Source organism: Rutidosis leptorrhynchoides, chromosome 6, assembly GCF_046630445.1.
Source record: "Rutidosis leptorrhynchoides isolate AG116_Rl617_1_P2 chromosome 6, CSIRO_AGI_Rlap_v1, whole genome shotgun sequence".
Lineage (NCBI taxonomy): Eukaryota > Viridiplantae > Streptophyta > Magnoliopsida > Asterales > Asteraceae > Rutidosis > Rutidosis leptorrhynchoides.
Window position 1 is genome coordinate 27,557,568 of NC_092338.1, and position 14,811 is coordinate 27,572,378.

Below are 14,811 nucleotides of genomic sequence, written 5' to 3' on the forward strand. Positions count from 1 at the left end.
AAAGCGTTTATAAATGAGTTCATATTATGCTACGAAATACTATTACTACTCTTAATATTCTGTATGATTAACTTGTTCCATTTGACTATTTTGAAGGAAATGGCACCGACTACTCGACACACCGTGAATATGAATGAAGAGGAATTCCGTACTTTTCTAGCTTCAAACATAGCCGCAGTACAGGCTGCGCTACATACCAACAATAACCTTGGATCTAGCAGTACAGGAAATCGTGTAGGATGCACCTACAAAGAATTCACTGCCTGCAAACCTTTGGAATTTGATGGAACCGAAGGACCGATCGGATTGAAACGGTGGACCGAGAAGGTCGAATCGGTGTTTGCCATAAGTAAGTGTACTGAAGAGGACAAAGTAAAGTACGCTACGCATACCTTTACAGGTTCTGCGTTAACATGGTGGAATACCTATCTAGAGCAAGTGGGACAAGACGATGCGTATGCACTACCATGGTCAGCATTCAAGCACTTGATGAACGAGAAGTACCGTCCCAGAACCGAGGTCAATAAGCTCAAGACAGAACTTAGAGGGTTACGAACCCAAGGATTTGATATTACCATGTACGAAAGACGATTTACAGAATTGTGCCTATTGTGTCCGGGAGCATTCGAAGATGAGGAAGAGAAGATCGACGCGTTTGTGAAAGGATTACCGGAAAGAATCCAAGAAGATATAAGTTCACACGAGCCCGCCTCCATACAACAGGCATGTAGAATGGCTCACAAACTAGTAAACCAGATTGAAGAAAGAATTAAAGAACAGACTGTTGAAGAGGCCAATGTGAAGCAAGTCAAAAGAAAGTGGGAGGAAAACGGTGATAAGAATCACCAATACAACAACAACAGCAATTACAACAATAATCGCAACAATTATCCCAACAATCGCAATATCAATCGCAACTACAACAAACGGCCCAACAACAACAACAACAACAACAACAACAGCAACTACAACAATCATCCCAACAACAATAATAACCGCAACAACAACAACAATCAGAAGCAGCTATGCCAAAGGTGTGAAAAGTATCACTCGGGGTTCTGCACCAAATTTTGCAACAAGTGTAAAAGAAATGGTCATAGCGCGGCGAAGTGTGAGGTCTACGGACCAGGGGTTAATAGAACGAAAGGAACAAATGGTGTCGGAACGAGTAATGGCGGAGCAAGTAGTGTCGGAGCAAGTTATGCCAATGTAGTTTGTTATAAATGTGGAAAACCGGGCCACATTATTAGAAATTGCCCGAACCAGGAGAACACGAATGGACAAGGCCGCGGAAGAGTTTTCAATATTAATGCGGCTGAGAAACAGGAAGACCCGGAGCTTGTTACGGGTACGTTTCTTATTGACAATAAATCTGCTTACGTTTTATTTGATTCGGGAGCGGATAGAAGCTATATGAGTAGAGATTTTTGTGCTAAATTAAGTTGTCCATTGACGCCTTTGGATAGTAAATTTTTACTCGAATTAGCAAATGGTAAATTAATTTCAGCAGATAATATATGTCGGAATCGAGAAATTAAACTGGTTAGCGAAACATTTAAGATTGACTTGATACCAGTAGAGTTAGGGAGTTTTGATGTGATAATCGGTATGGACTGGTTGAAAGAAGTGAAAGCAGAGATCGTTTGTTACAAAAATGCAATTCGCATTAGACGAGAAAAAGGAAAACCCTTAATGGTGTACGGAGAAAATGTAGTGACCTGAACTTTTCCATGTTTATATATATTAATTGAGATTGATATTTACATGATTAAATGTTTCCAACATGTTAAGCAATCAAACTTGTTAAGACTTGATTAATTGAAATAGGTTTCATATAGACAATTGACCACCCAAGTTGACCGGTGATTCACGAACGTTAAAACTTGTAAAAACTATATGATGACATATATATGGTTATATATATAGTTAACATGATATTATGATAAGTAAACATATCATTAAGTATATTAACAATGAACTACATATGTAAAAACAAGACTACTAACTTAATGATTTTGAAACGAGACATATATGTAACGATTATCGTTGTAACGACATTTAATGTATATATATCATATTAAGAGATATTCGTACATCATAATATCATGATAATATAATAATTTAAAATCTCTTTTGATATTATAAACATTGGGTTAACAACATTTAACAAGATCGTTAACCTAAAGGTTTCAAAACAACATTTACATGTAACGACTAACGATGACTTAACGACTCAGTTAAAATGTATAATCATGTAGTGTTTTAATATGTATTCATACACTTTTGAAAGACTTCAAGACACTTATCAAAATACTTCTACTTAACAAAAATGCTTACAATTACATCCTCGTTCAGTTTCATCAACAATTCTACTCGTATGCACCCGTATTCGTACTCGTACAATACACAGCTTTTAGATATATGTACTATTGGTATATACACTCCAATGATCAGCTCTTAGCAGCCCATGTGAGTCACCTAACACATGTGGGAACCATCATTTGGCAACTAGCATGAAATATCTCATAAAATTACAAAAATATGAGTAATCATTCATGACTTATTTACATGAAAACAAAATTACATATCCTTTATATCTAATCCATACACCAACGACCAAAACCACCTACAAACACTTTCATTATTCAATTTTCTTCATCTAATTGATCTCTCTCAAGTTCTATCTTCAAGTTCTAAGTGTTCTTCATAAATTCCAAAAGTTCTAGTTTCATAAAATCAAGAATACTTTCAAGTTTGCTAGCTCACTTCCAATCTTGTAAGGTGATCATCCAACCTCAAGAAATCTTTATTTCTTATAGTAGGTTATCATTCTAATACAAGGTAATAATCATATTCAAACTTTGGTTCAATTTCTATAACTATAACAATCTTATTTCAAGTGATGATCTTACTTGAACTTGTTTTCGTGTCATGATTCTGCTTCAAGAACTTCGAGCCATCCAAGGATCCATTGAAGCTAGATCCATTTTTCTCTTTTCCAGTAGGTTTTTCCAAGGAACTTAAGGTAGTAATGATGTTCATAACATCATTCGATTCATACATATAAAGCTATCTTATTCGAAGGTTTAAACTTGTAATCACTAGAACATAGTTTAGTTAATTCTAAACTTGTTCGCAAACAAAAGTTAATCCTTCTAACTTGAATTTTAAAATAAACTAAACACATGTTCTATATCTGTATGATATGCTAACTTAATGATTTAAAACCTGGAAACACGAAAAACACCGTAAAACCGGATTTACGCCGTCGTAGTAACACCGCTGGCTCTTTTGGGTTAGTTAATTAAAAACTATGATAAACTTTGATTTAAAAGTTGTTATTCTGAGAAAATGATTTTTATTATGAACATGAAACTATATCCAAAAATTATGGTTAAACTCAAAGTGGAAGTATGTTTTCTAAAATGGTCATCTAGACGTCGTTCTTTCGACTGAAATGACTACCTTTACAAAAACGACTTGTAATTTATTTTTCCGACTATAAACCTATACTTTTTCTGTTTAGATTCATAAAATAGAGTTCAATATGAAACCATAGCAATTTGATTCACTCAAAACGGATTTAAAATGAAGAAGTTATGGGTAAAACAAGATTGGATAATTTTTCTCATTTTAGCTACGTGAAAATTGGTAACAAATCTATTCCAACCATAACTTAATCAACTTGTATTGTATATTATGTAATCTTGAGATACCATAGACACGTATACAATGTTTCGACCAATCATGTCGACACATCTATATATATTTCGGAACAACCATAGACACTCTATATGTGAATGTTGGAGTTAGCTATACAGGGTTGAGGTTGATTCCAAAATATATATAGTTTGAGTTGTGATCAATACTGAGATACGTATACACTGGGTCGTGGATTGATTCAAGATAATATTTATCAATTTATTTCTGTACATCTAACTGTGGACAACTAGTTGTAGGTTACTAACGAGGACAGCTGACTTAATAAACTTAAAACATCAAAATATATTAAAAGTGTCGTAAATATATTTTGAACATACTTTGATATATATGTAAATATTGTTATAGGTTCGTGAATCAACCAGTGGCCAAGTCTTACTTCCCGACGAAGTAAAAATCTGTGAAAGTGAGTTATAGTCCCACTTTTAAAATCTAATATTTTTGGGATGAGAATACATGCAGGTTTTATAAATGATTTATAAAATAGACACAAGTACGTGAAACTACATTCTATGGTTGAATTATCGAAATCGAATATGCCCCTTTTTATTAAGTCTGGTAATCTAAGAATTAGGGAACAGACACCCTAATTGACGCGAATCCTAAAGATAGATCTATTGGGCTTAACAAACCCCATCCAAAGTACCGGATGCTTTAGTACTTCGAAATTTATATCATATCCGAAGGGTGTCCCGGAATGATGGGGATATTCTTATATATGCATCTTGTTAATGTCGATTACCAGGTGTTCACCATATGAATGATTTTTATCTCTATGTATGGGATGTGTATTGAAATATGAAATCTTGTGGTCTATTATTATGATTATATATATATAGGTTAAACCTATAACTCACCAACATTTTTGTTGACGTTTAAAGCATGTTTATTCTCAGGTGATTATTAAGAGCTTCCGCTGTCGCATACTTAAATAAGGACGAGATTTGGAGTCCATGCTTGTATGATATTGTGTAAAAACTGCATTCAAGAAACTTATTTTGTTGTAACATATTTGTATTGTAAACCATTATGTAATGGTCGTGTGTAAACAGGATATTTTAGATTATCATTATTTGATAATCTACGTAAAACTTTTTAAAACCTTTATCTATGAAATAAAGGTTATGGTTTGTTTTAAAAATGAATGCAGTCTTTGAAAAACGTCTCATATAGAGGTCAAAACCTCGCAACGAAATCAATTAATATGGAACGTTTTTAATCAATAAGAACGGGACATTTCAGTTGGTATCAGAGCGTTGGTCTTAGAGAACCAGAATTTTGCATTAGTGTGTCTTATCTAGTTTGTTAGGATGCATTAGTGAGTCTGGACTTCGACCGTGTTTACTTGAAAAATGATTGCTTAACAAATTTTGTTGGAAACTATATATTTTTAACATGTGAATATTATGTGATATATTAATCTCTTAACGCGTTTGATATTATGTGATAGATGTCTACCTCTAGAACAAGTCCCATTGACTCACCTAATAATAATGAAGAGTCAAATGTAAATTGGAATGATTCGTGGACTGATTCACAAGTTCCCGAAGAGGAACCGGAAGAAGAGTCGGAACCGGAAGAAGAATCGGAACCGGAAGAAGAATCGGAACCGGATGAAGAAATAGAACCGGTGGGAGAAATAATAAAACGGTTAAGTAAAAGAAAATCCTCAACCAACCGACCAAGGTTAATTATGGTCAATGGTGTTTCCGCCAAGGAAGCAAAATATTGGGAGGATTACCAATTCTCCGATGAATCGGATTCTGACGAGAATTCCGATGATGTTATAGAAATTACCCCAACTGAATTTAAAAAGGCAAAAGAAAATAATAAGGGAAAGGGCATAAAAATAGAGAAATCTAATTCCAACCCCGATGAACTTTATATGTATCGTCAACCCCCGAAGTCCTTAAGTTGTAACAATGACCCGGGAACCTCTAAACCACCAGGTTTTACTAAACCAATATGGAAAACGACGGCTCGTATTAGGGGAACATCATATATCCCTAGAAACTTGGCAAAACGAACCAAAACCGAAGAAGAAGAAACAAGCGAGTCGGAATAAGATAGTTGTATTCGTGTGGTGTAATATAGTGTGCTTATGCTTTATGATATATGTAAAAATTGCTTGTATTAATAAGTATTTTTTTTTATGAATCTAACTCTTGTCTATTTTACAGTATAAAAACACAAAATGGATAGACAACCCAATAATTTAAGAGACCTACCCAGAGACATGATTGATGAAATCTTGTCTAGAGTCGGTCAGAATTCTTCGGCACAACTATTTAAGGCGAGATCAGCTTGTAAGACATTCGAAGAACGTTCCAAGAATGCCTTGGTTTATAAAAGGCTTTCGTTCGAAAGATGGGGGATATCACATTGGGAAATCCATAAGTTACGATGTGTTTACTTTGACGCATATATTGCGGGGAACCCAAATGCTATTTTACGCAATGGGTTAAGAAATTATTTTGACTCAATATATCCGAATATTGAACTTCGTGATTTAGAAAAAGCGGCTAACATGCAACATAAAGAAGCATGTTATGCTTACGGATTAGTAATGTTCGCTTCTCACCAAAGTGAGAACAAGAACATCGGGCTACAACTATTAAACAAAACGTTTCCACAAGTGACGGAGTCGGTAATTGGGGTAAGAAATGAGGTTTTTAGATTGTTACGAGACTGTTGGACATTACGTAACCCTCGTCCCTTTGACGACGTTACAACACGCTGTCTTATCAACGGCCAAAACGATTATGTTCCACAAGACCAAGGATGGGAAGTAATCCTAGTAAAACCAGAATGCATGACTTGTTTCTGGACGTATGAATTACGTGTCTTTATTGCCTTTGCTGAACGACTTGTGTACTAGCTAGAATTATCTTCACAACCATCTTGTATCAAATTTATTGTGTGCTATATTTCATGCTATATGTAAAATAAGCGGTATTGTAAGTTTGTAAAATATTGTGTAAAAGTTTGAACGAGAAATATTATTATAATCAGTTTTTCATATAGAATTGTAGTAGTTGAATTGTATATTAGCTACTAAGTATGAACTTAACGGGTAGGTACTACCCGAATTTAAACTTATAAAACGCTAATATGAATAAAAAGCTTTTATAAATGAGTTCATATTATGCTATGAAATACTATTAACTACACTTAATATTCTGTATGATTAACTTGTTCCATTTGACTATTTTGAAGGAAATGGCACCGACTACTCGACACACCGTGAATATGAATGAAGAGGAATTCCGTACTTTTCTAGCTTCAAACATATCCGCAGTACAGGCTGCGCTACATACCAACAATAACCTTGGATCTAGCAGTACAGGAAATCGTGTAGGATGCACCTACAAAGAATTCACTGCCTGCAAACCTTTGGAATTTGATGGAACCGAAGGACCGATCGGATTGAAACGGTTGACCGAGAAGGTCGAATCGGTGTTTGCCATAAGTAAGTGTACTGAAGAGGACAAAGTAAAGTACGCTACGCATACCTTCACAGGTTCTGCGTTAACATGGTGGAATACCTATCTAGAGCAAGTGGGACAAGACGATGCGTACGCACTACCGTGGTCAGCATTCAAGCACTTGATGAATGAGAAGTACCGTCCCAGAACCGAGGTCAATAAGCTCAAGACAGAACTTAGAGGGTTACGAACCCAAGGATTTGATATTACCACGTACGAAAGATGATTCACAGAATTGTGCCTATTGTGTCCGGGAGCATTCGAAGATGAGGAAGAGAAGATAGACGCGTTTGTGAAAGGATTACCGGAAAGAATCCAAGAAGATATAAGTTCACACGAGCCCGCCTCCATACAACAGGCATGTAGAATGGCTCACAAACTAGTGAACCAGATTGAAGAAAGAATTAAAGAATAGACTGCTGAAGAGGCCAATGTGAAGCAAGTCAAAAGAAAGTGGGAGGAAAACGGTGATAAGAATCACCAATACAACAACAACAGCAATTACAACAATAATCGCAACAATTATCCCAACAATCGCAACATCAATCGCAACTACAACAAACGGCCCAACAACAACAACAACAACAACAACAACAACAACAGCAACTACAACAATCATCCCAACAACAATAATAACCGCAACAACAATAACAATCAGAAGCAGCTATGCCAAAGGTGTGAAAAGTATCACTCGGGTTTCTGCACCAAATTTTGCAACAAGTGTAAAAGAAATGGTCATAGCGCGGCGAAGTGTGAGGTCTACGGACCAGGGGTTAATAGAACGAAAGGAACAAATGGTGTCGGAACGAGTAATGGCGGAGCAAGTAGTGTCGGAGCAAGTTATGCCAATGTAGTTTGTTATAAATGTGGAAAACCGGGCCACATTATTAGAAATTGCCCGAACCAGGAGAACACGAATGGACAAGGCCGCGGAAGAGTTTTCAATATTAATGCGGCAGAGGCACAGGAAGACCCGGAGCTTGTTACGGGTACGTTTCTTATTGACAATAAATCTGCTTACGTTTTATTTGATTCGGGTGCGGATAGAAGCTATATGAGTAGAGATTTTTGTGCTAAATTAAGTTGTCCATTGACGCCTTTGGATAGTAAATTTTTACTCGAATTAGAAAATGGTAAATTAATTTCAGCAGATAATATATGTCGGAATCGAGAAATTAAACTGGTTAGCGAAACATTTAAGATTGACTTGATACCAGTAGAGTTAGGGAGTTTTGATGTGATAATCGGTATGGACTGGTTGAAAGAAGTGAAAGCAGAGATCATTTGTTACAAAAATGCAATTCGCATTATACGAGAAAAAGGAAAACCCTTAATGGTGTACGGAGAAAAGGGCAACACGAAGCTACATCTTATTAGTAATTTGAAGGCACAAAAACTAATAAGAAAAGGTTGCTATGCTGTTCTAGCACACGTCGAGAAAGTACAAACTGAAGAAAAGAGCATCAACGATGTTCCCATTGCAAAAGAATTTCCCGATGTATTTTCGAAAGAATTACCGGGATTACCCCCACATCGATCCGTTGAATTTCAAATAGATCTTGTACCAGGAGCTGCACCAATAGCTCGTGCTCCTTACAGACTCGCACCCAGCGAGATGAAAGAACTGTAAAGCCAATTACAAGAACTTTTAGAGCGTGGTTTCATTCGACCAAGCACATCACCGTGGGGAGCTCCTGTTTTGTTTGTCAAGAAGAAAGATGGTACATTCAGGTTGTGTATCGACTACTGAGAGTTGAACAAACTTACCATCAAGAACCGCTACCCACTACCGAGAATCGACGACTTATTTGATCAACTACAAGGCTCGTCTGTTTATTCAAAGATTGACTTACGTTCCGGGTATCATCAAATGCGGGTGAAAGAAGATGATATTCCAAAGACTGCTTTCAGAACACGTTACGGTCATTACGAGTTTATGGTCATGCCGTTTGGTTTAACTAATGCACCAGCTGTGTTCATGGACCTTATGAACCGAGTGTGTGGACCATACCTTGACAAGTTTGTCATTGTTTTCATTGATGACATACTTATTTACTCAAAGAATGACCAAGAACACGGTGAACATTTGAGAAAGGTGTTAGAAGTATTGAGGAAGGAAGAATTGTACGCTAAGTTTTCAAAGTGTGCATTTTGGTTGGAAGAAGTTCAATTCCTCGGTCACATAGTGAACAAAGAAGGTATTAAGGTGGATCCGGCAAAGATAGAAACTGTTGAAAAGTGGGAAACCCCGAAAACTCCAAAACACATACGCCAGTTTTTAGGACTAGCTGGTTACTACAGAAGGTTCATCCAAGACTTTTCCAGAATAGCAAAACCCTTGACTGCATTAACGCATAAAGGGAAGAAATTTGAATGGAATGATGAACAAGAGAAAGCGTTTCAGTTATTGAAGAAAAAGCTAACTACGGCACCTATATTGTCATTGCCTGAAGGGAATGATGATTTTGTGATTTATTGTGACGCATGAAAGTAAGGTCTCGGTTGTGTATTAATGCAACGAACGAAGGTGATTGCTTATGCGTCTAGACAATTGAAGATTCACGAACAAAATTATACGACGCATGATTTGGAATTAGGCGCGGTTGTTTTTGCATTAAAGACTTGGAGGCACTACTTATATGGGGTCAAAAGTATTATATATACCGACCACAAAAGTCTTCAACACATATTTAATCAGAAACAACTGAATATGAGGCAGCGTAGGTGGATTGAATTATTGAATGATTACGACTTTGAGATTCGTTACCACCCGGGGAAGGCAAATGTGGTAGCCGATGCCTTGAGCAGGAAGGACAGAGAACCCATTCGAATAAAATCTATGAATATAATGATTCATAATAACATTACTACTCAAATAAAGGAGGCACAACAAGGAGTTTTAAAAGAGGGAAATTTAAAGGATGAAATACCCAAAGGATCGGAGAAGCATCTTAATATTCGGGAAGACGGAACCCGGTATAGGGCTGAAAGGATTTGGGTACCAAAATTTGGAGATATGAGAGAAATGGTACTTAGAGAAGCTCATAAAACCAGATACTCAATACATCCTGGAACGGGGAAGATGTACAAGGATCTCAAGAAACATTTTTGGTGGTCGGGTATGAAAGCCGATGTTGCTAAATATGTAGGAGAATGTTTGACGTGTTCTAAGGTCAAAGATGAGCATCAGAAACCATCAGGTCTACTACAACAACCCGAAATCCCGGAATGGAAATGGGAAAACATTACCATGGATTTCATCACTAAATTGCCAAGGACTGCAAGTGGTTTTGATACTATTTGGGTAATAGTTGATCGTCTCACCAAATCAGCACACTTCCTGCCAATAAGAGAAGATGACAAGATGGAGAAGTTAGCACGACTGTATTTGAAGGAAGTCGTCTCCAGACATGGAATACCAATCTCTGTTATCTCTGATAGGGATGACAGATTTATTTCAAGATTATGGCAGACATTACAGCAAGCATTAGGAACTCGTCTAGACATGAGTACTGCCTATCATCCACAAACTGATAGGCAGAGCGAAAGGACGATACAAACGCTTGAAGACATGCTACGAGCATGTGTTATTGATTTCAGAAACAGCTGGGATCGACATCTACCGTTAGCAGAATTTTCCTACAACAACAGCTACCATTCAAGCATTGAGATGGCGCCGTTTGAAGCACTTTATGGTAGAAAGTGCAGGTCTCCGATTTGTTGGAGTGAAGTGGGGGATAGACAGATTACGGGTCCGGAGATTATACAAGAAACTACCAAGAAGATCCCCCAAATTCAACAACGGTTGAAAACCGCCCAAAGTCGACAAAAGAGCTACACTGACATTAAAAGAAAAGATATAGAATTTGAAATTGGAGAGATGGTCATGCTTAAAGTTGCACCTTGGAAAGGCGTTGTTCGATTTAGTAAACGAGGGAAATTAAATCCAAGGTATATTGGACCATTCAAGATTATTGATCGTGTCGGACTAGTAGCTTACCGACTTGAGTTACCTCAACAACTCGCGGCTGTACATAACACTTTCCACGTCTCTAATTTGAAGAAATGTTTTGCTAAAGAAGATCTCACTATTCCGTTAGATGAAATCCAAATCAACGAAAAACTTCAATTCATCGAAGAACCCGTCGAAATAATGGATCGTGAGGTTAAAAGACTTAAGCAAAACAAGATACCAATTGTTAAGGTTTGATGGAATGCTCGTAGAGGACCCGAGTTCACCTGGGAGCGTGAAGATCAGATGAAGAAGAAATACCCGCATCTATTTCCAGAAGATTCGTCAACACCTTCAACAGCTTAAAATTTCGGGACGAAATTAATTTAACGGGTAGGTACTGTAGTGACCTGAACTTTTCCATGTTTATATATATTAATTGAGATTGATATTTACATGATTAAATGTTTTCAACATGTTAAGCAATCAAACTTGTTAAGACTTGATTAATTGAAATAGGTTTCATATAGACAATTGACCACCCAAGTTGACCGGTGATTCACGAACGTTAAAACTTGTAAAAACTATATGATGACATATATATGGTTATATATATAGTTGAAATGATATTATGATAAGTAAACATATCATTAAGTATATTAACAATGAACTACATATGTAAAAACAAGACTACTAACTTAATGATTTTGAAACGAGACATATATGTAACGATTATCGTTGTAACGACATTTAATGTATATATATCATATTAAGAGATATTCGTACATCATAATATCATGATAATATAATAATTTAAAATCTATTTTGATATTATAAACATTGGGTTAACAACATTTAACAAGATCGTTAACCTAAAGGTTTCAAAACAACATTTACATGTAACGACTAACGATGACTTAACGACTCAGTTAAAATGTATATACATGTAGTGTTTTAATATGTATTCATACACTTTTTAAAGACTTCAAGACACTTATCAAAATACTTCTAATTAACAAAAATGCTTACAATTACATCCTCGTTCAGTTTCATCAACAATTCTACTCGTATGCACCCGTATTCGTACTCGTACAATACACAGCTTTTAGATGTATGTACTATTGGTATATACACTCCAATGATCAGCTCTTAGCAGCCCATGTGAGTCACCTAACACATGTGGGAACCATCATTTGGCAACTAGCATGAAATATCTCATAAAATTACAAAAATATGAGTAATCATTCATGACTTATTTACATGAAAACAAAATTACATATCCTTTATATCTAATCCATACACCAACGACCAAAAACACCTACAAACACTTTCATTATTCAATTTTCTTCATCTAATTGATCTCTCTCAAGTTCTATCTTCAAGTTCTAAGTGTTCTTCATAAATTCCAAAAGTTCTAGTTTCATAAAATCAAGAATACTTTCAAGTTTGCTAGCTCACTTCCAATCTTGTAAGGTGATCATCCAACCTCAAGAAATCTTTGTTTCTTACAGTAGGTTATCATTCTAATACAAGGTAATAATCATATTCAAACTTTGGTTCAATTTCTATAACTATAACAATCTTATTTCAAGTGATGATCTTACTTGAACTTGTTTTCGTGTCATGATTCTGCTTCAAGAACTTCGAGCCATCCAAGGATCCATTGAAGCTAGATCCATTTTTCTATTTTCTAGTAGGTTTATCCAAGGAACTTAAGGTAGTAATGATGTTAATAACATCATTCGATTCATACATATAAAGCTATCTTATTCGAAGGTTTAAACTTGTAATCACTAGAACATAGTTTAGTTAATTCTAAACTTGTTCGCAAACAAAAGTTAATCCTTCTAACTTGAATTTTAAAATAAACTAAACACATGTTATATATCTGTATGATATGCTAACTTAATGATTTAAAACCTGGAAACACGAAAAACACCGTAAAACCGGATTTACGCCGTCGTAGTAACACCGCGGGCTGTTTTGGGTTAGTTAATTAAAAACTATGATAAACTTTGATTTAAAAGTTGTTATTCTGAGAAAATGATTTTTATTATGAACATGAAACTATATCCAAAAATTATGGTTAAACTCAAAGTGAAAGTATGTTTTCTAAAATGGTCATCTAGACGTCGTTCTTTCGACTGAAATGACTACCTTTACAAAAATGACTTGTAATTTATTTTTCCGACTATAAACCTATACTTTTTCTATTTAGATTCATAAAATAGAGTTCAATATGAAACCATAGCAATTTGATTCACTCAAAACGGATTTAAAATGAAGAAGTTATGGGTAAAACAAGATTGGATAATTTTTCTCATTTTAGCTACGTGAAAATTGGTAACAAATCTATTCCAACCATAACTTAATCAACTTGTATTGTATATTATGTAATCTTGAGATACCATAGACACGTATACAATGTTTCGACCTATCATGTCGACACATCTATATATATTTCGGAACAACCATAGACACTCTATATGTGAATGTTGGAGTTAGCTATACAGGGTTGAGGTTGATTCCAAAATATATATAGTTTGAGTTGTGATCAATACTGAGATACGTATACACTAGGTCGTGGATTGATTCAAGATAATATTTATCAATTTATTTCTGTACATTTAACTGTGGACAACTAGTTGTAGGTTACTAACGAGGACATCTGACTTAATAAACTTAAAACATCAAAATATATTAAAAGTGTCGTAAATATATTTTGAACATACTTTGATATATATGTATATATTGTTATAGGTTCGTGAATCAACCAGTGGCCAAGTCTTACTTCCCGACGAAGTAAAAATCTGTGAAAGTGAGTTATAGTCCCACTTTTAAAATCTAATATTTTTGGGATGAGAATACATGCAGGTTTTATAAATGATTTACAAAATAGACACAAGTACGTGAAACTACATTCTATGGTTGAATTATCGAAATCGAATATGCCCCTTTTTATTAAGTCTGGTAATCTAAGAATTAGGGAACAGACACCTTAATTGACGCGAATCCTAAAGATAGATCTATTGGGCTTAACAAACCCCATCCAAAGTACCGGATGCTTTAGTACTTCGAAATTTATATCATATCCGAAGGGTGTCCCGGAATGATGGGGATATTCTTATATATGCATCTTGTTAATGTCGATTACCAGGTGTTCACCATATGAATGATTTTTATCTCTATGTATGGGATGTGTATTGAAATATGAAATCTTGTGGTCTATTATTATGATTATATATATAAAGGTTAAACCTATAACTCACCAACATTTTTGTTGACGTTTAAAGCATGTTTATTCTCAGGTGATTATTAAGAGCTTCCGCTGTCGCATACTTAAATAAGGACGAGATTTGGAGTCCATGCTTGTATGATATTGTGTAAAAACTGCATTCAAGAAACTTATTTTGTTGTAACATATTTGTATTGTAAACCATTATGTAATGGTCGTGTGTAAACAGGATATTTTAGATTATCATTATTTGATAATCTACGTAAAACTTTTTAAAACCTTTATCTATGAAATAAAGGTTATGGTTTGTTTTAAAAATGAATGCAGTCTTTGAAAAACGTCTCATATAGAGGTCAAAACCTCGCAACGAAATCAATTAATATGGAACGTTTTTAATCAATAAGAACGGGACATTTCAG